At 46.2% G+C, this 21,437-nt stretch overlaps 1 long non-coding RNA gene across 1 annotated transcript in view; it reads right to left on the bottom strand.

The window, feature by feature from the left end:
• LOC112114909 overlaps nt 1-21,437 on the bottom strand; it is a 128,460-nt gene that overhangs the window by 92,557 nt on the left and 14,466 nt on the right. The window contains exon 2 of the long non-coding RNA XR_003899767.1: nt 14,155-14,199. This is a non-coding gene — a long non-coding RNA (uncharacterized LOC112114909). The remainder of the gene's footprint in view (nt 1-14,154; nt 14,200-21,437) is intronic.

Here is a 21,437-nt window from a genome sequence, read left to right as displayed (position 1 = left end):
CAAGCTTACCATGTTATGCAGCAAAAATGGCCAGACTTTCAGTGCAATAACCAAAAGATTTGCAGAACATTGCACTCTAAGTTCTTACACTAATATTAATATCAAGGATAAAGGCGCCTCCTTCTTTAAAATGAAAACAAGAATTTCCAGCATGATTAGTCCCAGTGGTATTTGTAGGAGATCTTGTTAAGTCCCACGTTGAAGTGATCTATGGAATCAATTCTTTAAAATGCCAGGAGTACTATGGTGTTTTCTGCCTACTTAAACATATTGCTGGTTGGCTCACAGGACAGATTCAGTAAAGTAAGAACATATCCAAAGTGGGAAGTCCTCAGTTGGGAACTGAAGGGGGAACTCTGAACTCCAGGTGCTGTGGTAAATATTTTTCATACAAAGGTACTGTTTCCTCATAACTGTATTTTTATATTCCTGATACTAGGAAATTTAGTAACAAAAATGTGGATAACACCCACAAAAAGGAACTTGGAATCCAACAGCTGATTCTGTCCCACAAAGAAGGCACCAAAATGGTGCTCTGAACGGGACTGATCCTACTTTTATTATAGTAGGTGAGAGATTTGCTACTGAATTCAATGGAGCAGGATTGGACCCTGTTATGGTGGATACACACCACTGGAACAGGGCTGGAGCACTCACAGAAAAAAAATAGTGGGTGCTCAGCACCCCCCGGCCAGCCCGCGGATCAGCTCCTCCCTCCCAGCCCTCCCACCTGCTGGCAGGCCCCACGGATCAGCTCCTCTCCCTCCCTCCCAGCACCTCCCACAATCAGCTGTTCAGCAGTGTGCAGGGCGAACTGTGGAGGAGGGGGAGGAGCAGGGGCAGGAAGATGTGGGGGAGGGGGCGGAAAGGGGCAGGATGGGGTGTGCGTGGGAAGAGGTGGTGCGGAGCAGGGGCAGGAAGAGACAGAATGTGGGTGGGGCTGGGGGGGAAAGGGTGGAGTTGGGGCAGGGCCTGGGGCGGAGCGGGGGTCAAGCACACCCCAGGAACTCGGGAAGTCGGCACCTCTGCTCGCGGGGCCTGCTTCCAGCAGCCGCGTCCTTTCTGCTCTGCCCACAGGACTTGCTCAGAGACAGCTGCAGGGGAGAGTTGGCTGGGAGAGGGGTGGCAGGGAGCGCTGTGGGGTGGACAATGGGGTTTTGCCTGGGGCCCAGTGATGGGTTAATCCGACCCTACTCAGCAGGTGTGAAGAGTTTGTAATATAATGGTGTTTACTAGACACAGTGCAGTCAAATTAAGGGTTACTTAGTGGTTTCAGTACCTAGAAGTCAAGACAGCTTTAGTTATTTGCTTAGCCACCGCAACAAAACAAATGGTGTGCCTTGGCCCCATATGGGAATACACACAAAGCTAACCTTTCTTGAAAATCTGCCCAGCCCAGCATGGTGAATGTAAATAGCCTGCTTTAACTGGAAGAGCAGGCTCCACATTTGACTATTCTGGTTTTGAAAGAAATTCCCCAGACCGCATTATCAAAGAATTCAAGGACATTTATAGAAGCATAATTAGAGAGGGACTCTTATTTCCTTCCTCTTTTCCTGCTTCTCCCCTGGCCAACCCCTACAATCAAACAAATATTTTTTTTAAAAAAGTGTTGTCGTGTCATTGGTACTTTCAGAGGATGGAACTTAAAACACTTCCCTGCAGCTTTCTGCTTGTAGGGGGTAACCCTAAAACCACTGACATTAATGGAAAGATTCCCACTGCCTTCAATGGGCTTTGGAACGGACCCTCTTAGAGTAAGGTCCTGATCCTGCATCAGAAACCACTGGCACAGTCTCCTGAACCTGTACAGACCTCCACTGACGTTAATGGGACCCTGCATGGGTCCAGGGGTCCAGGTTAGCGGATCATAATGCAGGATAAGAGCTATGAAGATTTACAGATCGTTGAGGTAATTTTTTTCTAAAGAAAAATTTTAAAACTGAATCTTTGCTATGACTTTGAGAGCTCCATCTTGTGCAACACAAAGCCACTAGCTTTGAAACAATGCCATAGCAATAGCGTCCTGTGCCAGATACTACAGTTATTCAGGGTTACTTGAGCAAAAGTAATGAGAAGTATTAAAGTAATGTTTACATATCGAAATGTAATATCAATCATGCTATGTACATTAGCGATAAGAGGAAAGATTGAGTTGTTTTGGATAAAACTGAGCTCTCCTCTTGAGAATGGAAAATTACTAGTAGGCTGTAAATTTTGACTCTTAATTTTTAATGTTATTTTTCATTTGGTATTAACAAATTCTATTGTAATTCATTTTGACAGGATGACAAAATTCTCTTCTAAAATGTCGGCACTGAGTGATTTTACAACATGTGAAACATGAAGATGGTAATAACCTACCAAAACGTGTAGGTTTCATGATGTGTAGACTGTTGTCTCCTGTGAATGGAAGTAAATCCACAAAGCTTATATAGGAGTGAGCAGATACTAGAGCTAAAATTCCAGCAATGAATCAAAACTGTTATTCAGATCCCTCATCTTAGTGGCCCATGATATTTACATGTACTTTTTTAATAAGATGAAGAAAAAATACGGTTAAGAAATTTGAGAGTTGTGTGTACAGTAAAGTATCAACAGAACTCAATTATCCAAGGATAACAAAATTAAATAACTTCTTAAGAATATTAAGTTCCAGGGGACTAGTTGGATGAGGAATTGGTAATGTGATAGTCTTTCACCTCTAGGTTACCAGTTGAAATTCAGATCAGTTGTGACCAAAGGTGATAATTCATAGATTCCAAGGCCAGAGGGGACCACTGTGATCTTTTAGTCTGATCGCCTGTATAACACAGGCCACAGAAATTCCCCAAAAATAATTCCTAGAGCATAGTTTTTAGAAAAACATTCAATCTTATTTTTAAAATGGTCAGTGATGGAGAATCCACTATGTCCCCTGGTAAATTATTCCAATAGTTAATTTCTCTTACTGTTAAAAATTAACACCTTATTTCCAGTCTGAATTTGTCCAGCTTCAACTTCCAGGCATTGGATGGTGTTATATCTTTCCTTGCTCGACTGACAAGCCCATTATCAAATATTTGTTCCCTGTGTAGCTACTTACAGATTGTGATCAAGTCACCCCTTAACCTTCTCTTTGTTGCTAAGTAGTTCAATCTCCTTAAGTCTATCCCTATAAGGCACATTTTCTAATCCTTTAATCATTCTCCGAACCACCTCCAATTGATCAAGGTTTTGTCAATATTTATCAAGCATTTAATCATATTTTGGATGCCTGAAGTCCTATGTTTAATGAGTTTGTAGTTTCAAGCCAATGCCTAAGTGTCAAGTACTCATATCACAAAACCAGTAACACTGCCACTAACTGATTTTCTTCCCTAACGGTGATTTCTCCAAGGTGGGACTGACGTTCATTAGCATGGAGAAGTTTGTGTAGCTAATGGATGTGGTACACCTATCCTCTATACTTCATTCTCCTGTGCTCCTAATCCAGGTCTTTTCAATTAATTCACTTAAAACAGAGAGAAATAAAAAATACTCAGTTCACTGGAGAAAGGGATGCTTTTCTGCTCTTGATACAAAAGCATAGCTCACAGTAGCTCAGAGGTTGGTCAGCAATGAAACGAGACACCAACCAGGTGAATCCAAACTATAAGTGAGTTTGACTTGAGAGGACGTGTGAGGGGGTGCACATACCCCACACTAGACTAGGCAGGGAAGGTACTAAGTTCTTGCAAAGAGAACCAGGCAGAAGGCTCATCCTGCCTTGGAGAACCTGCTGTGCCTCCCAGTTAAAGAGACAATGCAGGATTCTCCACAGAACAAAGTGGCCTTCATCTGCACCAAAATCCACAGTGCATCCCTGCTGGCATACTGTCTTCTCCATCAGCTATTCCCAATGCCTCCTACATAACAGGGAGGAGGGAAAGTTGCGAGGATGGGAGGCAGCGTGGCAGAGCTGAGCTTTGCTAAGCCCTTTCTTCCACTGGCATATTGCACCCATGCTCACAGCATAAGTTAAAGCTGAATCTTCCTGCTATAACTTACATCGGATGCAGGCAGCCCAGAGAGTTGCAACTGGCTCCCTGCTACCACCTCTCTCCAATACATTTGAGCATCGCGTGGACATGCTGAAGAATCAGGGCCATAGAATTTATACCTGGGCTCATCAAGGCACATACTTCATCCAGAAGAGGACAAAGACTGAGGTACTTTCAGAAGGAGGCAGGAAGTGTCTTGTCCCATCCATCTGCCCCACACTTGAGGAGACAACCAAGCCAGGCAGCTACCAGAACTGATTAACAATGGGCAACTTGCTTGTCCTGAAATAAGGACTCCTTTACTCCTACCAGAGGAGCTGTATTTACTCCTCACCCACCCAGGGAGGTCAACGCTGCTTCCCTGCTAATGAGTGGAACACTGCATTGGGGGTTCTGGAACAAGACTCCTTTAACCTTGCCAGAGGACTACATTTACCTCCTTTGTAAATGCTTGAGATCTGTGGATGAAAGGTGCAATACAAGAACTATTACACTGATTATGTATTAAAAACACTTACCTAAGTCTTTATTTACTTTATTTTGATTACCCATGGCTGTAGTGAACCTGCCAAGGGTTGGCAGCAGAATCTACCCAGGAAACAAGGTGGAGGGAAAGCTGTGACTTAACCTTCTACAAACTGACTGAATAGGGTGACCAGATGTCCCGTTTTTATAGGGACAGTCCTGTTTTTGGGAACTTTTTCTTATGTAGGCGCCTATTACCCCCCACCCCCTGTCCCGTTTTTTCAGTTACTATCTGGTCACACCTATGACTGAAGCAGGAAGAATGAGCTGGGAGGCCAGTAGTACCTTAAAGAGCCAATATTCTGTCTTCATTTGTTTGTGTTTCTCACTCTTATTTTCAGTTGTCTGATGCGCTAACCTGGGTAATCCACGCACACGGAGCTAGGTGATGAGTGGTAAAATGAAGTGGCAACCAGCAGTTATGAGAGTCAAATACAGAATACTCATAAAAGGTACAGCAGGGAATGAGAGACAGCAGAGGGGGGAGTTCTTGTACGGAAGGCTTTGATGCTAAAACATTCCTGCAAGTGAGATGATTGTCTGAAGAATGGTAAGAAACAACTGCTATAAACAATGGGTATGGAAGGATCCAGGGCACTCTGAGGTGGAAAAGAATCCTTGGTGAATGATGAAAGACCATATTAAGTGCAAACTGGTTTCTGTACTGAGAAAAAAGGAGTATGGTCATGAACTGAAATTTAGATCACCAAGGGAAACAAAGATGCCCAAGATGGACAAAGACCAAAGGGAAAAATCATCAAGAAAGAAGAGATGGATCGAGACCCTAGATACAAGAAAGATAGAAGATAGAGCTATGTGGTATCAAAGAATCCTAGAAGCTACAGGAAAAGCAGATGGGAAGCCATGGCTGGAGACATTTAATATTGACCCCTGCAATGTTGATCACTACCACAACCTGGCATCAAGAGGTAAGCAGTGAGAGGGAGCTATCAAAAAGAAAGAAGCAAACAATCCTGAGTGGTTACTCCAGGGGTAGGCAACCTGTGGCACGCGAGCTGATTTTCAGTGGCACTCACATTGCCCGGGTCCTGGCCACCGGTCCGGGGGGCTCTGCATTTTAATTTAATTTTAAATTAAACTTCTTAAACATTTTAAAAACCTTATTTACTTTACATACAACAATAGTTTAGTTATATATTATAGACTTATAGAAAGAGACATTATAAAAACGTTAAAATGTATTACTGGCACATGAAACCTTAAATTAGAGTGAATAAATGAAGACTCGGCACACTACTTCTCAAAGGTTGCCGACCCCTGGGTTACTCCATAGAAGGAAAGTATCTTGATATATTAGTGGCCCACACAAAGAAAACAAGATACACTGCTATCTTTCCAAGACCAGGATAAAAGGATGTTATAATAAGGGTGGTGCAAGATATCTTGAACAATGTTGGGGGAATTCTTAATGATTATATTTCCCATGGGAACAAATGACAGCAGCAAAGGAAGCTTATATATTATTTAATCAAGAATTAGTTCAGTGAGTTGGAAAGAGTACTGAATTTGAAATTATACCTGTGATCTCCTTAGAGAGCTTTCCCGTGCCAAACTAGGGTGAAAAAAAGGAGAACACCGATACTGGAAACTAACCAATAGATGATCTGATAGTGTAGAGAGGAGGGTTTTGAATTCACAGATCATTGGAATGCCTTCTGCAATGAGAGCCAACTGTTTGGATTAGACTGTCTCCACTTAAGCAGGCAGGTTGCCAACCTTTTAGGTTCAGAACTGGTGGGGCCAGTTAGGCAGGTTCTAAACCTTAATAAACAGGAGGCGGGAAAGGGAAACCTTTCACTTAACTTGATTAATCCATCATGTACTTCCAACATACAAATTAAGACAGAAAATAGAGAGTTTTTCTGAAGCAGAAGATGAAGGATAAAAACAATATAATGCTAGATGCAAATGTTCGGGGAAACAGGAAGAAGCGGTACTAAGTAATGGAAATCATGATCTAGAGAATATAACTGAAATTTGGTGGGATGATTCTTATAAGTGGAATTTTGTCTATCTGTATCTATCTAGATGGGAAAGAGAACTGAGAGAAGAGGTGGAAAGAAGAATTGTATAACAAAAATATTTACAATACCCATGTTAATACAATTAACAATGTGGTGGAAGAATACAGGAAATGAAGAAGGAAAAAAAATAGAAGCAATAATGTGTATCTGCTAAGGCCACCATTCTGGAAAAGTTAGGGAAATCACAAGATCCTCTACTCACAGAGGATTTTAACTAGACAGACTTCAGGTAACAAATACAGCCAAACGTCCACATAGAAGTCAGCTTTTATATGCAGGAAGTAAAGAGGCCCTCTTGGCTCTAAATCTCACTCACTGGAAGAACAGATTGAGAATAATGCAGGCACATATAATAGTGTGGTAGCCATGATCAGTAGCTATCTGAATTCACTATAGTAAGAAAATGGTTCACAGAATGCAGTAAAGGAATTAGATTTCAGAAAGGTAATTGTAGAAAATTAAAACAAAACAGTAGAGTCTGATAGGAGGAAACATTAAAATCCACGTGTATGGAAGACAGCTGAAGAACTCTAAAAGGAACCATGACTAAGACTTATTCCTCTGGGGAGAAAAAAGAATACTGAAAAGCATAAGAAATGGTGACTGCACCTTCAAAAGGGGCTGTTCAAAGTTCAGAGGTTTAGGAAAATAGCTTTAGAAGTAAAGGTGGCAGGAGAAGGCACTTGGACAAGTATTCAAGAGTCAGTTAAGGCTTCTAGGAGAAAAAAATAAGGGCAGCAAAAAACAGAATAAAGACGTGGGCTAAAGTGAATAAAAAGAGCTTATACAAATATTTAAAGGGGAAAAGTAGTAACAGAGAGAAATCAGAGTAGATCAAGACTGAGTTGGGTACTGAACTGCTTGTGAATCAGTGTTTAACAAGAAAAATATAGACCACGTGTGGGCATTTTGGGCAAGGCCTATCTGGTCTGAGCATCTCCTGTGAGATGATGAGTGCCCTTCACTCTTACTCATATCAGCAACTGTTGAAGCTCAGAATTCTTCAGAATGAGACTCTTAGGGCTTGTTTACACTTAAAATGCCTCAGTGGCACCACTGTAGTACCTCAGTGAAGATGCTATGCTTCTCCCTTCAGCATAGTTAATCCACCTCCCCGAGAGGCAGTACCTAGGTCAATGGGAGAATTGTCCCATCGACCATGAACCTAGCACTGTCAAACTGACCTAACCCCTGAAGTAAATGGTTTCGCCCAGGGGTGTGGATTTTTCACACCTCTGAGTGATGCAGTTATATCAACCTAATTTCCTAGTGTAGACCAGGCTTTAAAGAATGCACGAAAAACTTACAAAACCAAATATTGATAAAGAGCAGGGGGTGGAATACTGGGAACATCTGAACCTACACAAATCATCTGGTCTAAAAGAAACAGGGAGTTAAGGGACTCTACTAGCAACTTACCAAGCTGTTGACAGTTGTTTTTGAGAAGTCATGTCCAAGGATATGTTTTAGTCACGGGTATTTTTAGTAAGAGTCATGGACAGGTCACGGGCAGTAAACAAAAATTCACGGCCCATGACCTGTCCATGACTTTTACTATATACCCCTGACTAAAACTTGGGGGGAGGGTTCAGGGGTGGCCCTGGAGGCGCCGCGGGTGCTGCATCGGGGGGCATTGGGGGTACTCGGTGGGAGTGTGGCCAGGGGTGGGGGTACTTGGAGGGGCGTGGCCCAGGGTGCTGGCGGCGGAGGGTGGCGGGGCTGAGGCAGGTTCGCTACCCAGATCCTGGGAAGTGGCGATCTCCAGCTCCTAGCTCCACGTACTGCCTCCACTCCACTCTGCCCCAAACCCCAGTTCCTCATCTCCCATTGGCTGGGAACCGCAGCCAATGGGAGCTGCAGGGGCAGTGTCTGCAGGTGGAGGCAGCACGTGGAGCTGGGAGCTGAGGAAGAGGAGTTTCAGTCAGCCTTCCAGGGAGCGCCCTCCCCGCCCCAAGGTAAGCACCGCCCCACACTCCAATCCCAGCCCTGAGCTCCCACACACCCAAACTCCTGCTGCTTGGGGGCAGGGGAGCCCAAGACTGCCCCAGGAGAAGCCAGTGCGACTGGCCCAGGGGCTGCCCGAGCTGCTCAGGCAGCTCCTAGGCCAGCTTCATGGGCTTCTGCAGAAGTCACGGAGGTCACGGAAAGTCATGGAATCCGTGACTTCCGTGACCTCTGTGACAAATACGGAGCCTTAGTCATGGCAAACTGAAGGAGCTCCTGAAGATTAGCACAAAGCTAATGTGCAAAGGAAAGAGTGGTCATGTCAATTATACTCTAGTAAAGCCAACTTCAGTCACTAGTAAGGTAGATGGGGCATGCATTAGGAGACAATATTTGAGTCAGAGGCTCAGCTTGTGTAAATTGGAGTAGCTCCAGTGACTTCAGTAGAGCAGCATAGATTTTCACCAGCAGAGGATCTCGCCTGCTATCTCTCCGTCATGAGGATAACAGGACCATTAATGCCATGCAACATAGTTTTATAAAGGACATATCTTAGCCGACAAAATTGGGGCCTGATTTTATTCCATCGGCTTTAATGGAACATGACTGGTTGATTCCTTTTCTGTGACTGGAATTACAAAACTAGCGGATGAAGGAAAAGTGATAGATGCCATGAGTCTGAGCCCAACTGTGTCTGACCCTTCACAGGTGCACAGGAGGGAGAGAGGAAGCAAACATCCTTCCCTACACCTTCTGGACTCAGGCTGGACACTATGGCAGTTCTTATACTCTTCTGGCCTCTGGGACTTTCCAGAGGGGCTGTCCCTGCATCCTCACTCGGCACACCAGCTAGTGGAACCGGACCCTTAGCCATGCAGCAGCGTGTGTTTTGCTCTCTCTGAGGATGGCAGAGTGGACAGGCGCCACCTGAGCTCTGAGAAGCAATGTGCTACAGGTAAATATTATTATGCTGAGGACAGCGTGAAGACCTGTTGAAGTTGGTGGTCATAACAGCCGTCCTTCATTCAGGATAAATATAAAAAGCAATTAAGCTCCTTTATGGAATAGAAAGCTGCTAGATCGAAGACACCACCCAAAACACAGGCCACATGCAAGCATAGGCGCTGACTCCATGGGTGCTGCAGGGCTGCAGCACCCACGGGGAAAAATTAGCGAGTGCTCCGCACCCACCGGCAGCCAAGCTCCCCTCGCCCCCACTCCCTCTTCACCTCCTCCTCCCCCGAGCATGCCGCATCCCCACTTCTCCCCTTCCCAGTGCTACCCGCCTGCCGCCTAACAGCTGTTTGGCGGCACTTAGGACTTTACGGGAGGGAGGGGGAGGAGTGGGGACATGGCGCACTCAGGGGAGAAGGCCGTAAAGAGGCAGGGCAGGGGCGGGGACTTGGGAGAAGGGGGTGGAATTGGGGCGGGGCGAGGGTGGTACAGGGGCGGGAAGGGGCGGGAGGGGATCGAGCACCCACGGGGCAGAGGGGAAGCTGGCACCTATGCACGCAAGGCTGCAGCAAGAGTTGTAAGCAGGGTCTGAATGAGCTCTCCCCGACACATAATGATGAGCTGGGGGAAAAGACTTCTGCAGACCATGTTTGCATAGAAATGCTGACTCTGCTAGGTGCACAGCAGAGGAAACTGCTCTGCCAAAATGATCAGTTTTGGCTGGGGGTGGGTTACAAATCACTCTAGTATTTGAATGCAGGGGTAATGAAATGTTATCATCCTGACCACACGAGTAAAGGGCAGCAGAGAGGGGATCACCCTCAACTGAACCTCACGCGCTAAGCACGGGGTAGGGATGCCAAAATCCCAGTGAAAGAGGATTTGCCTAAAGAGCCCAAGGCACCATTTGAACCTCCTCCTCTCCACTGTTTAAAGACAGGACTGATTAGACTCAGTTGAGAGTCCTTGTTTTGTTCAGTAATCACTAGAGCTGAAATCACCGATAACCAGGTCTCGGTGCTGAGCCTAAGAGCTGGTGTGGGACAACGTTGCAGTGTAACAGACTTCCCAGGCTGCAGTGAGGGTCCCCACTACCCGCTGAAATCACTGAGAGCTGCGTTAAGTGTTGGAACCTCAGAATGTGCCATCAGAGTGTACAACAGTGGCCAGCAGCGCCAGAGTGAATGGTGGCAACTGTGAGTCAGTTGCGAGGCTGCAGCAGCAGCTGAGGCATTGCTTGATGCCTCCCCCCAACTCTGGTATGGGAAGTGAACTCATGTGAATCCACCTCTGAACTCTTGGCCTTCGCTGACCAAGGACAGCAAGTGTATGTGGGGTGCAGTGGAGGGAGAAGGCAATGGCAGGTTCAAGAAACATTTGTTGGACTTCCATTTCACTCTGCAAGGTGAGAAATTGAGGCAAAGAACACTGCCCAACATACTATGGGGTGGGGGTATGCTCATAGTCACATGCTTTCAAATCATGTTTGTGGTATTTTTCCAAATTCATGTCAAGTTCCTTTCCCCTTTTTATTACAAGTTTTCTTTTGTTATACACAGACTCAGCACTTGAGAAAGGGGAAGTATTGCTTCTTAGAGGTGCCCAGAGATGGTGTTAAGTCTTCTCAGATTAGTGGGTGGGGGCTCAAGCCGGTTCTGTTTTGTATCATTAGGAGGAACCGGTAGATATTGAACCCAGCCCTCATAGCTGCTGTTTCCACCTGGCAGAAGGGTTACAGAGTTGAGCCATGCAGCTCAAGGGGTTTCATTGGGGGCTGAACACAAATGCAGGAGTTTTGTGTATTATCTGATTCTAAATATAGAGAGAGAGAGAGAGAGAGAGAACAGATGCAGACAGAAAAGGCAGCAGGCGAGGTCCAGAGAAGCACCAGTAACATGACCCTAATAAAAACCTAAGAGAAAGTGCTTTTGAGCAGAGTCCTGGCTAACAAGAGGCTTGAAATTGTGAGAAAAAAACGGCCTCCTGTTGTTTGATTTCTACTATGTTCAGGGAAACAAGACTTTATACGTTATTGGTAAATAAACAGGACTGCATCGAAGAAATATATGACTCCATCATCAATTTTTCCTCCTAACAGAAACAACCTGCAAAACCCTGAATACTGGCTAACTGCTTGGATCAAAAGCGGTAAATTTATATATATAGAGAGAGAGAGAGAGAGGATTAAGGGGAGACATGAGATCCATCTTTAAATTAGAAGTGTGCTGAGGAGGCAATATTTGAATTCTGATCAGAATCTCGATTAATTTTCAGCTACTTTAGATTTCAGGTTTCAGACTGAACAAGGACTGGGGCTTTGGTTTGATGGTGCTGAAATCTGGCAGGTAGAAGTCTCAACCTTCAGCCCAAAATGGAAGAAACTTCATGTAGCCCTTCTTTCTTTCACAAGTTGCAGATTGTATATGTTATGTAGATTTTTAGCTGTCCATTAAAAGAGTGCATTTTAAGAGTATTTTATAGTAGAAAGAAAGGAAATTATTTGGAGAGCCTTAACACCTTTAATGGCACCATGCTGGGAACACAGGGAGCCATCAGCATGAATGTAAACGTAGTGCATATTCATTACAGAGGTAACCGCTGCCAGCATGCTTTCACTATAGTGGGTCTGTGGTCTCTAAAATGGTGCAAAAGTAATTCCTGAAGGACAGCATCCTCATGGGGGAGCGGTGCTCTTTCGCAGGTCTGCTGAGATCCTATTGTATGCATCCCCTGATTCTGGGTGGCAAGTAGAACTGTTGTATCTCCTCTGTGGCCTTTCCTTCCTGATGAAAAGCATGGCATAATCCATCAGCTAATGGACTAGAAATGGAAGGCTTGTGAGATTAAACAGTTTTGTAACCCAGCCTTTTCTTTACAAATTCTACTTTGTTTAAATTTTTTATTTTTTACAGTTTATTATTAAAAGTAATACAGGTATTACTCAGTTCAAAGTGCAAACTGTCTTACAAAGCTATCTGTATAACTCAGAACAATAAATGCTTTTATTAAAGGAAAAGTTTCAGGTTTTTTAATTGACTTATTACATAAACTACAGAACAACTCATTTAGCATCCAAAGGTAACTCAGGAACTTAAACTTTGGCACTTTCTAACTGAGGAGTGCCTGACTTTGCCACCTTAATGTTCTTTTAACATAGGTTTTTAGGATGTAATTATTGCAGAAATTCAATATAAACATTCAAAACATAAAATACTTGGAGTTTGTACTATGTATATACTAACTGGTCAGTGAATCCTTGGAGCACTGTGTAATCAGTATTGAAATTGTTCTTTGAGGCAAAGTGACCATGGGTGTAGTCCTGAATGGGCCACTACTGGAATGCCCCCGCTAGCGTGACCTCACGTGCACACTGTGTGTGGAGGACTCCATTTTGCTGTACAAAACGTCATCCTCCATGCAGTGTAACCTTGCATGTACGGTGCGTGTGCGGTCATGCTGTGCATTGGGAAAAATGCCAGTATGCCATTCCAATATGAACTGGTCCCACTACAGCACAGGGGATGACACCTCTGTATACATAACCACATAAGCTGGAGGTACTGTGCAATTACACCACTAACCAGTGGCATCAGATCCAGTTGCCAGCGAACATACTATACCACAAATTATATCAGTATTGCCTCTTATAGACAGTGGCTAATGTGATCTTGTGGAACAGGCTTTAAATCAGTGGTGGGCAACCTGCGGCCACTGGGAGCTGCAGGCGGCCGAGCCTGCGGACAGTCAATGTAAACAAACTGTTTCACGGCCCACCAGTGGATTACTCCGACGGGTCGCAGGTTGCCCACCACTGCTTTAAATCTAACAAAAGTACAAAAGGGAACAATATGTTCCCCCACTTCAGCCTTGCAGATGCAGGCCAGAGGAGTCATGCCTGCACCCCTGTTGTTTCCCTCAAGTGGCCATGTTCACCGCTGCTAGCACACCACTCCTGGGCTTGGAGTCTCCCACCTCCCAGGTAGATGTCTTAACCACTGGACTACTGAGTCATTCTCACTCTCTCTCTCTCTCTCCCTGGCCCAAAGGCTGTTCTGCTGTGAATAAATACTTAATACTCATTAGGCCAGAGAGGTAATGACAATGACTCTATAGCCAGGTGGTTAGGACACCCACCTGGGAAGTGAGAGACCTAGGAGCCAGTCCCTCTGCTCCAATAATTCTTTCATTATATATCCACAATGGAATAGCTTCAATAGGAGAGACTGAGGCAGCCCCATGTTAGAATATCCTATAGCTCAGTGATTAGAGCACTTTGCTGAGAGAAATGGGAGACCCCTGTTTAAATCCTTTCTGCCCATCAGGCAGAGAGGGGGATTGAATCTGAGTCTCCCAGATCCCAGGTTAGTGCTCTAACCACCAAACTAAATGTTGTAAGGTAAGTGGTAGCACCACTGCCAGTTGTTTTATGTGGATCCAGGCAGCTGCCTAACTCATTTTCACAAGAAATGCATTAGGCTCCTAAACTGCCTAACTCCAGGGTATTTGAAAGAGGATATAACAATGTTGAGATTCATGGAGCTCAGAGGAAGGTGCAACGGTGTTCAAGAACTGTCCAAAAAGTCTAACAGAAACAGAAAGTAACCAATGAGTATATTTATCATGCAGCTAATTTTTACTAGAACAAAAAGAAGCACTTAACTTACTTGATTGAGACTGTGAACTCTCACCATAGTTTCTAATGGTGCTACCTAGAATACAAAAGAATGAAAAGTGGTGAATGGTAATACCATAAAGTGAAAGTATTAAAAACTATCAAACATCCAGTACCAACTGGGGACAGGTAGATGTGCCAGGGTGGGGAATCACGGGGGGGCAATCTTCCCCTGAGACCATGGACGGCAGGTAGCATAGGCAGGGGAAGGCTGTGCCTCCTCAAACAGCCTGGCGTAGCCCCACCCACGCTCCGCCCCCAGTCCCTCTCCTGCCTGCTTCCAGTTCCCTTCCCGCTCTTCTGTGGCTGAGAGGCTGGGGCAGACAGGCTGGGGCCAGTGCGCACAAGGCCCAGGGCTGGGGGCACTGGAGCTAGGGCCATGCCGTGTTGCCTGTCCGTCTGCCAGGCACTGCGACCGCGTCGCCCGCCCAGAGCTCCAGGGCTGGGGACCCTCTGGGCTGGGAATGGGGGCACTTCGGCCACACCACCCACCTGGCACACTAGGGTTGGGGGCGCTCCGGCCATGTTGCTTGTCTGGCACTCCGGGGCTGGGGGAGGTCCGGGGCTGGGGGCGCTCCAGCCATGCCACATGCCCACCCAGTGCTGGAGCTGGGGGCACTCCGGCCACGCCACCCATCCAGTGAGGGGGCTGGTGGCCACAGGGGGGGGATATGCTCCAGGCTCCAGTAGAGGAGGAGGGGCCGGAGGGAGGGGCGGGGCATCAGGCAGAGAGGGAGGGACCAGAGGCTAGCCTCCCCCAACAGCGCATTCACCTGCTGCCCATGCCTGAGACCCTGGAGGAGCCAGGAATCTGCCACAAGGTAACTGTGGTCATTTGTCCTAGAGTATCCTCAATGGCCCCAGCACACATCTCTACAGAGGGGAAAGACAGGAGGATCCATGTAGCAATGGATATTCTGTCCATGCCTCTCCATCCCATCCAGACCTACATCTGACATGCTCATGTGGAGAAACCCCCAAAGAACCTAGCTCTGCACTGTGTAGAGGGCATATGAACCCCTTCCATGGCCATCTTTCCAGAACCACACCAGTTCCTCTCCCCAGGGGCATGATTTTCTCCTGCATCTGAAGTGAAAATCTAATCAGTGAAGGTTCACTTATCTAACCAAAATAGTTGCATTTTGCTTCTAAGCTTGAGGTTTGCCTGGGAAAACTAAGAAATCCAAAGTCAAAGGAAAAGCTTGCAGCTCTTTTAAAAAGCTTTGCTGTGCTCATTTCCACCAACTCTTCCACTGTAAACTGAAGGATACACAAATATCGGAAGTGCTGAGTGAAGAAGCATAATCTAGAACGGGGTGGGCAAACTTTTTGGGCCGAGGGCCACATCTGGATGGGGAAATTGTATGCAGGGTCATGAATGTAGGGCTGGGGCAGGGAGCTGGGATGTGGGAGGGAGTGTGGGGTGCAGCGGGGGCTCAGGGCAGGGACTTGGGGTGCAGGAGGGGTGCAGGGTGCAGCGGGGGCTCAGGGTGGGGGTTGGGGTTCAGGAGAGGGTGTGGAGTGCCGGAGGGGGCTCATAGAATCACAGAATATCAGGGTTGGAAGGGACCTCAGGAGGTCATCTAGTCCAACCCTCTGCTCAAAGCAGGACCAATTCCCAACTAAATCATCCCAGCCAGGGCTTTGTCAAGCCGGGCCTTAAAAACCTCCAAGGAAGGAGATTCCACCACCTCCCTAGGTAATGCATTCCAGTGCTTCACCACCCTCCGAGTGAAATAGTGTTTCCTAATATCCAACCTAGACCTCCCCCACTGCAACTTGAGACCATTGCTCCTTGTTCTGTCATCTGCCACCACTGAGAACAGCCGAGCTCCATCCTCTTTGGAACCCCCCTTCAGGTAGTTGAAAGCAGCTATCAAATCCCCCCTCATTCTTCTCTTCTGGAGACTAAACAATCCCAGTTCCCTCAGCCTCTCCTCATAAGTCATGTGCTCCAGACCCCTAATCATTTTTGTTGCCCTCCGCTGGACTCTTTCCAATTTTTCCACATCCTTCTTGTAGTGTGGGGCCCAAAACTGGACACAGTACTCCAGATGAGGCCTCACCAATGTCAAATAAAAGGAAACGATCACGTTCCTCGATCTGCTAGCAATGCCCCTACTTATACAGCCCAAAATGCCGTTAGCCTTCTTGGCAACAAGGGGACACTGTAGACTCATATCCAGCTTCTCGTCCACTGTGACCCCTAGGTCCTTTTCTGCAGAACTGCTACCTAGCCATTCGGTCCCTAGTCTGTAGCAGTGCATAGGATTCTTCCGTCCTAAGTGCAGGACTCTGCACTTGTCCTTGTTGAACCTCATCAGGTTTTTTTTTGGCCCAATCCTCTAATTTGTCTAGGTCCCTCTGTATCCGATCCCTACCCTCCAGCGTATCTACCACGCCTCCCAGTTTAGTGTCATCTGCAAACTTGCTGAGAGTGCAGTCCACACCATCCTCCAGATCATTAATAAAGATATTAAACAAAACCGGCCCCAGGACCGACCCTTGGGGCACTCCGCTTGAAACTGGCTGCCAACTAGACGTGGAGCCATTGATCACTACCCATTGAGCCCGACGATCTAGCCAGCTTTCTATCCACCTTACAGTCCATTCATCCAGCCCATACTTCTTTAACTTGGCGGCAAGAATACTGTGGGAGACCGTATCAAAAGCTTTGCTAAAGTCAAGGAATAACACATCCACTGCTTTCCCCTCATCCACAGAGCCAATTATCTCATCATAGAAGGCAATTAGGTTAGTCAGGCACGACTTCCTCTTGGTGAATCCATGCTGACTGTTCCTGATCACTTTCCTCTCCTCTAAGTGTTTCATAATTGATTCCTTGAGGACCTGCTCCATGATTTTTCCAGGGACTGAGGTGAGGCTGACTGGCCTGTAGTTCCCCGGATCCTCCTTCCCTTTTCTAAAGATGGACACTACATTAGCCTTTTTCCAGTCATCCGGGACCTCCCCCGATCGCCATGTGTTTTAAAAAATAATGGCCAATGGCTCTGCAATCTCATCCACCAACTCCTTTAGCACCCTCGGATGCAGCGTATCCGGCCCCATGGACTTGTGCACGTCCAGTTTTTCTAAATAGTCCCGAACCACTTCTTTCAAGGCAGGGGGCTGAAGGCAGCGGGTTAGGGGGCTCAGGGCAGGGGGTTGGGGTGTGGGGTGCAGGAGGGGTTCAGGGTGTGGGCTCTGGCCCAGCGCCGCTTATCTTGAGCGACTCCAAGGTGGCAGCAGAGCTAAGACAGGCTCCCTGCCTGCCCTGACCCCATGCCGCTCCCATAAGTGGCCAGCATGTCCGGCAGTGGCTCCTGGGGGTGCAGCAGGTGGCGCCACCGTGTGCTGCCCTCGCCTGTGGGTACCACCCCCGAAGCTCCCATTGGCTGCGTTCCCCGTTCCCGGACAATGGGAACTGCAGGGGGCAGTGCCTGCAGGCGAGGGCAGCACACGGAGCCCTCTGCCCCCCTCACTCTCCCAGGGGCCGCAGGCCGTAGTTCGCCCTCCCTTGATCTAGAACATAAAAATGGCCATATTGGGTCAGACCAAAGGTCCATCTAGCCCAGTATCCTGTCTTCCGACAGTGACGAATGCCAGGTGCCCCAGAGGGGCTGTTGCTGCCTGTTCTCCTTCAGTGTCACCATAAGAAGTTTAACAAAAAATGGAGATACTGTGGCTGAGTAAAATTTTTCTTACATTTAGAAATTATAGTTTAAAAAGAAATTTCCATACCTAAATAAACAACATACAAAGTCAGATGATTTAGTTAAAAATAAAAAAGTTTATTAATAATGTAAGTGACCTCCAAGAACCATACTATAAGGAACAAAAAGTCAGAGGACAGCAGCAATCAATCTAAGAATCACTTTGTCATGGAGTGTGGGGGAGTCAGGGCCCTGCACCCCGCACCTCCTGCGATTCACCGTGACTCTTAGCCAGCCACTAAAACAGAAGGTTTATTAGATGACAGGAACACAGTCCAACACAGAGCTTGTAGGTACAGACAACAGGACCCCCTCAGTCAGGTCCATCTTGCGGGGCAGGGAACTTAGACCCCAGCCCTGGGACTCCATCCGTTTCCCCAGCCAGCTTCAAACTGAAACTCTCCAGCCCCTCCTCTGGCCTTTATCTCTTTCCGGGGCCAGGAGGCCACCTGATCTCTTTGTTCTCCAATGCCTTCAGTTGGCACCTTTGCAGGGGAGGGGCCCAGGCCATCAGTTGCCAGGAGACAGGGTGTTGGCCATTCTCTGTGCAGACACCATCACACTGGCCCTCTAGGTCTTTGCAACAATCACACACCCTTATCCCACCACCTAGATACTTGAGAAATGCATAGGGGAAACTGAGGCACCCATGCAGTATTCAGAGAAAACATTAAGAACATTCCCCCTTCGTTACACACTTCTAAACCATGAGCAGAAAAAATTCCATAGTATTACTGGTTCTGCAGATTATAACACACTAGAGAGGTTCACTCTTTGTTGCATTAGAGTATGTTAAACAATTCAACCCAGCTGTTCACAGAAATTCAGGATCAGTAAGATTAGTCATGTTTTTCCTTTAAAATCCTTATTTTTGTAAAGAAGAGTTAGGTGATAAATTTTCTTAAGGGGTCTGGTTTATTATTTAACTTGCAAACCTCCTAACTAAGCGATTCTCATTTAACACTAAAATTACATAAGCCTCATTGTGTACAGTATCAATACATCTCTGGGAACAAGGTTGGTTGGTTACCTGCTGCTTTAGAGCCAGCAGAGGGAGCACAAGCCATTGGTTTTTGTGGGCTCCAAAACCAAAGTAGCTGTTTTTCTTTTCTGTATTAGGTTTTCAACACCAGCCTGGCAAATTTTCGAAACCTTAAAATGTATACCTTATGTGTGACAAAAGCCTTTCTATCATTCAGGAGTAAAACAGCTATTTGCAAAATTCCTCTTTTTAAAAATTACTTTTACTACATGGAGCAGTAAGGAAAAGTCAAGTAGACAGTACCCTACGGATCCCAATCTTTACAGAAGCAAGAAATAATATATCCAGTACAATGGTGGCTAGATTCTAGCCTCTAGACACACATTAATATCACCCCCATTAGTGGAACAACACCTCCTCAGTGACAGCAGCCACTGTGCCAAAAAGGCACTGTCTTCCAAAGGACATATTTATACTCATATGCCCATCCAACACACCTGTGCTCAATAACTAAAAAGGGGGGTTATCTGTGAAGAAGGGTGTTGTGAGGATTAACTAGCTAATGAGCCAAATCCTCCTATCATTACTCAGGCAAAACATCCATCAATTTTGAGCCTAATGTTTGTGAAGCTTTTGCAGATGAAAAATGCTGAGTAAAATTATTTGTCTGACAACAAGAAGGAGGGTTTGGCCCCAAACCCCAGTTATTCACTTACGCCAAAGAGGGGGGGAAATATGTTACGCAGACCTCTCCTAAACACAGTCTGACAAAGCCTGATCTCACATGACTCTCACCGACGCACCTCACAGAATTGGACACAACTAATTCAACATGCCTTTAAGGAGAACCCACCTATAGAAGGCAACAGCAGCACGCAACACCTGATGGGATCAGACCCTAAATAAAGATCCAAAAGGAAAATCCAGCAGTCAGAGCCATCATGTGGATCTGTGACTCCCACTCCCCCTGCCTTTCACGGGAGTCTGGACCCATAAAATGTACAGGATCAGCTTTTCATAAGGTCAGGCCTGAGATCTACTTGCATTGTTGAACCTTCTTTTCATGCTCAGTTCCTGCAATTGCATATGTACAGGTGGCATCTGTGCATGTGAACAGAGCTTGTAAAAGCACATGGGCCAAAGCAGGAGTGCAGACAGATATTCAAATGTACACACACCTCAGGCCTCACTTTATATAAAAATCTGCCATAGCATATACAGCGAGGCTTTTTTAACCTTTTTTAACACATGGGGTGAAATCTTGGCCCCAATGAAGTCAGTGGGAGTTTTGTCATTGACTTCAAGAGAGCCAGGATTTCAACTGTTCCAGCCATATGCTCTTGAACCTGAAGATATATCTGTGATAATGCTAGGGTGCAAGTTTCACTCATAATTTAACTGAGAGCCTAACTGCGCCCAGGTTTATGTCCCAATCCTGCAAACATGCACAAACGTAACTTTACGCATCTGAGTAATTCCAAGGCATTACTTGTGTGTATTCATTTTTGCAGGGCTCTGGCCTCAGTTTGGAGCTGGGAGACACCTTCATTGAGTGCCTTGTATGTTGACTTGTTGAATAGTGAGAGTAAAGAGAGAAAATCTGGAAACTCCTGAGTAACAGAAGTTGAAATCTTTTACTTTTCTTCTTCCTGAAATTAGCAGAAAGACTGAAGGGGTTGTGGGAGGGGCCTGTGGGGAGGCTGAAAAAATACTCCAAGGCCATCTCCACTGGGAGGTAGGTCATTTCGAGAGCCTGCAGGTTAGATATATGTAGCTATAAACTAATTGTTGTTTTTTGTCAGAAGTTATTTTTGAAGTATATTTTCTCTTATAACATGTATATAGTTCAAATGCTTGGAAGAGAGTTTATACCAACTTAGCTCACAGTGTTTTACGCTAGACTTTTCTTTTTTTTTTTTTTATTTTTCCTCCCCTTGGGCCACATTCAGCCCTGTGACATCACTGGAGTTATGCATCAGGGGTGAAATCCTGACGCCAGTGAAGTCAATGGCAAAACTCACATTGACTTCAATGGGGCCAGGATTTCACCCCAGGTGTTGGAAGAGAAGAGTTAAGAGTAGCAGCAAGGCTGAGGCAAAGGTGAGAAGTCGGGTGGGAACTCCTTATCTCTCTTGCCTCAGCCTCACTGTCCCTCTTCCTTCTCCTCTAGCATCTGATGTTACTCATCCTCCCCTTGCTTTCACTGTCTTCAGACAGCAAGGATCACACCGTTAGCCTACAACCCCTGCTCATACAGTCAGCCCCCGCATAACGCACGTCTGCAGTACATCACGTAGGTGCTTCCTGACCCCTATGAAAGATGCTCCAGGAACGTGCTCAGAACAGGAATCTGCAAGGAAAGGAACAGTATGGGCAGGGCTTGCCGGGACAGTGTCTCCTCCAAGCTTTGAGAGATGCTAGGGGTGCTTTCTGTTCTGCCCCAACAATGCTCCCAGATGGTGGCTTTTCTTTTGCCCCCCTCTCCTCTCCTCTCCTCTCCAAGGGCTGAGAAGGGATTTGTTATGGTGGCACATTTTAAGTGTCCCCTACCTCTCTTGTAACAGGCTTTTCAAACACACT

Source organism: Terrapene carolina, unplaced genomic scaffold (assembly GCF_002925995.2).
Source record: "Terrapene carolina triunguis isolate 2854851 unplaced genomic scaffold, T_m_triunguis-2.0 Scaffold21, whole genome shotgun sequence".
In the NCBI taxonomy this organism is placed as follows: domain Eukaryota; kingdom Metazoa; phylum Chordata; order Testudines; family Emydidae; genus Terrapene; species Terrapene triunguis.
Note: the sequence above shows the minus strand (reverse complement) of the source record. Positions and strands in the feature narration are given on the sequence as shown.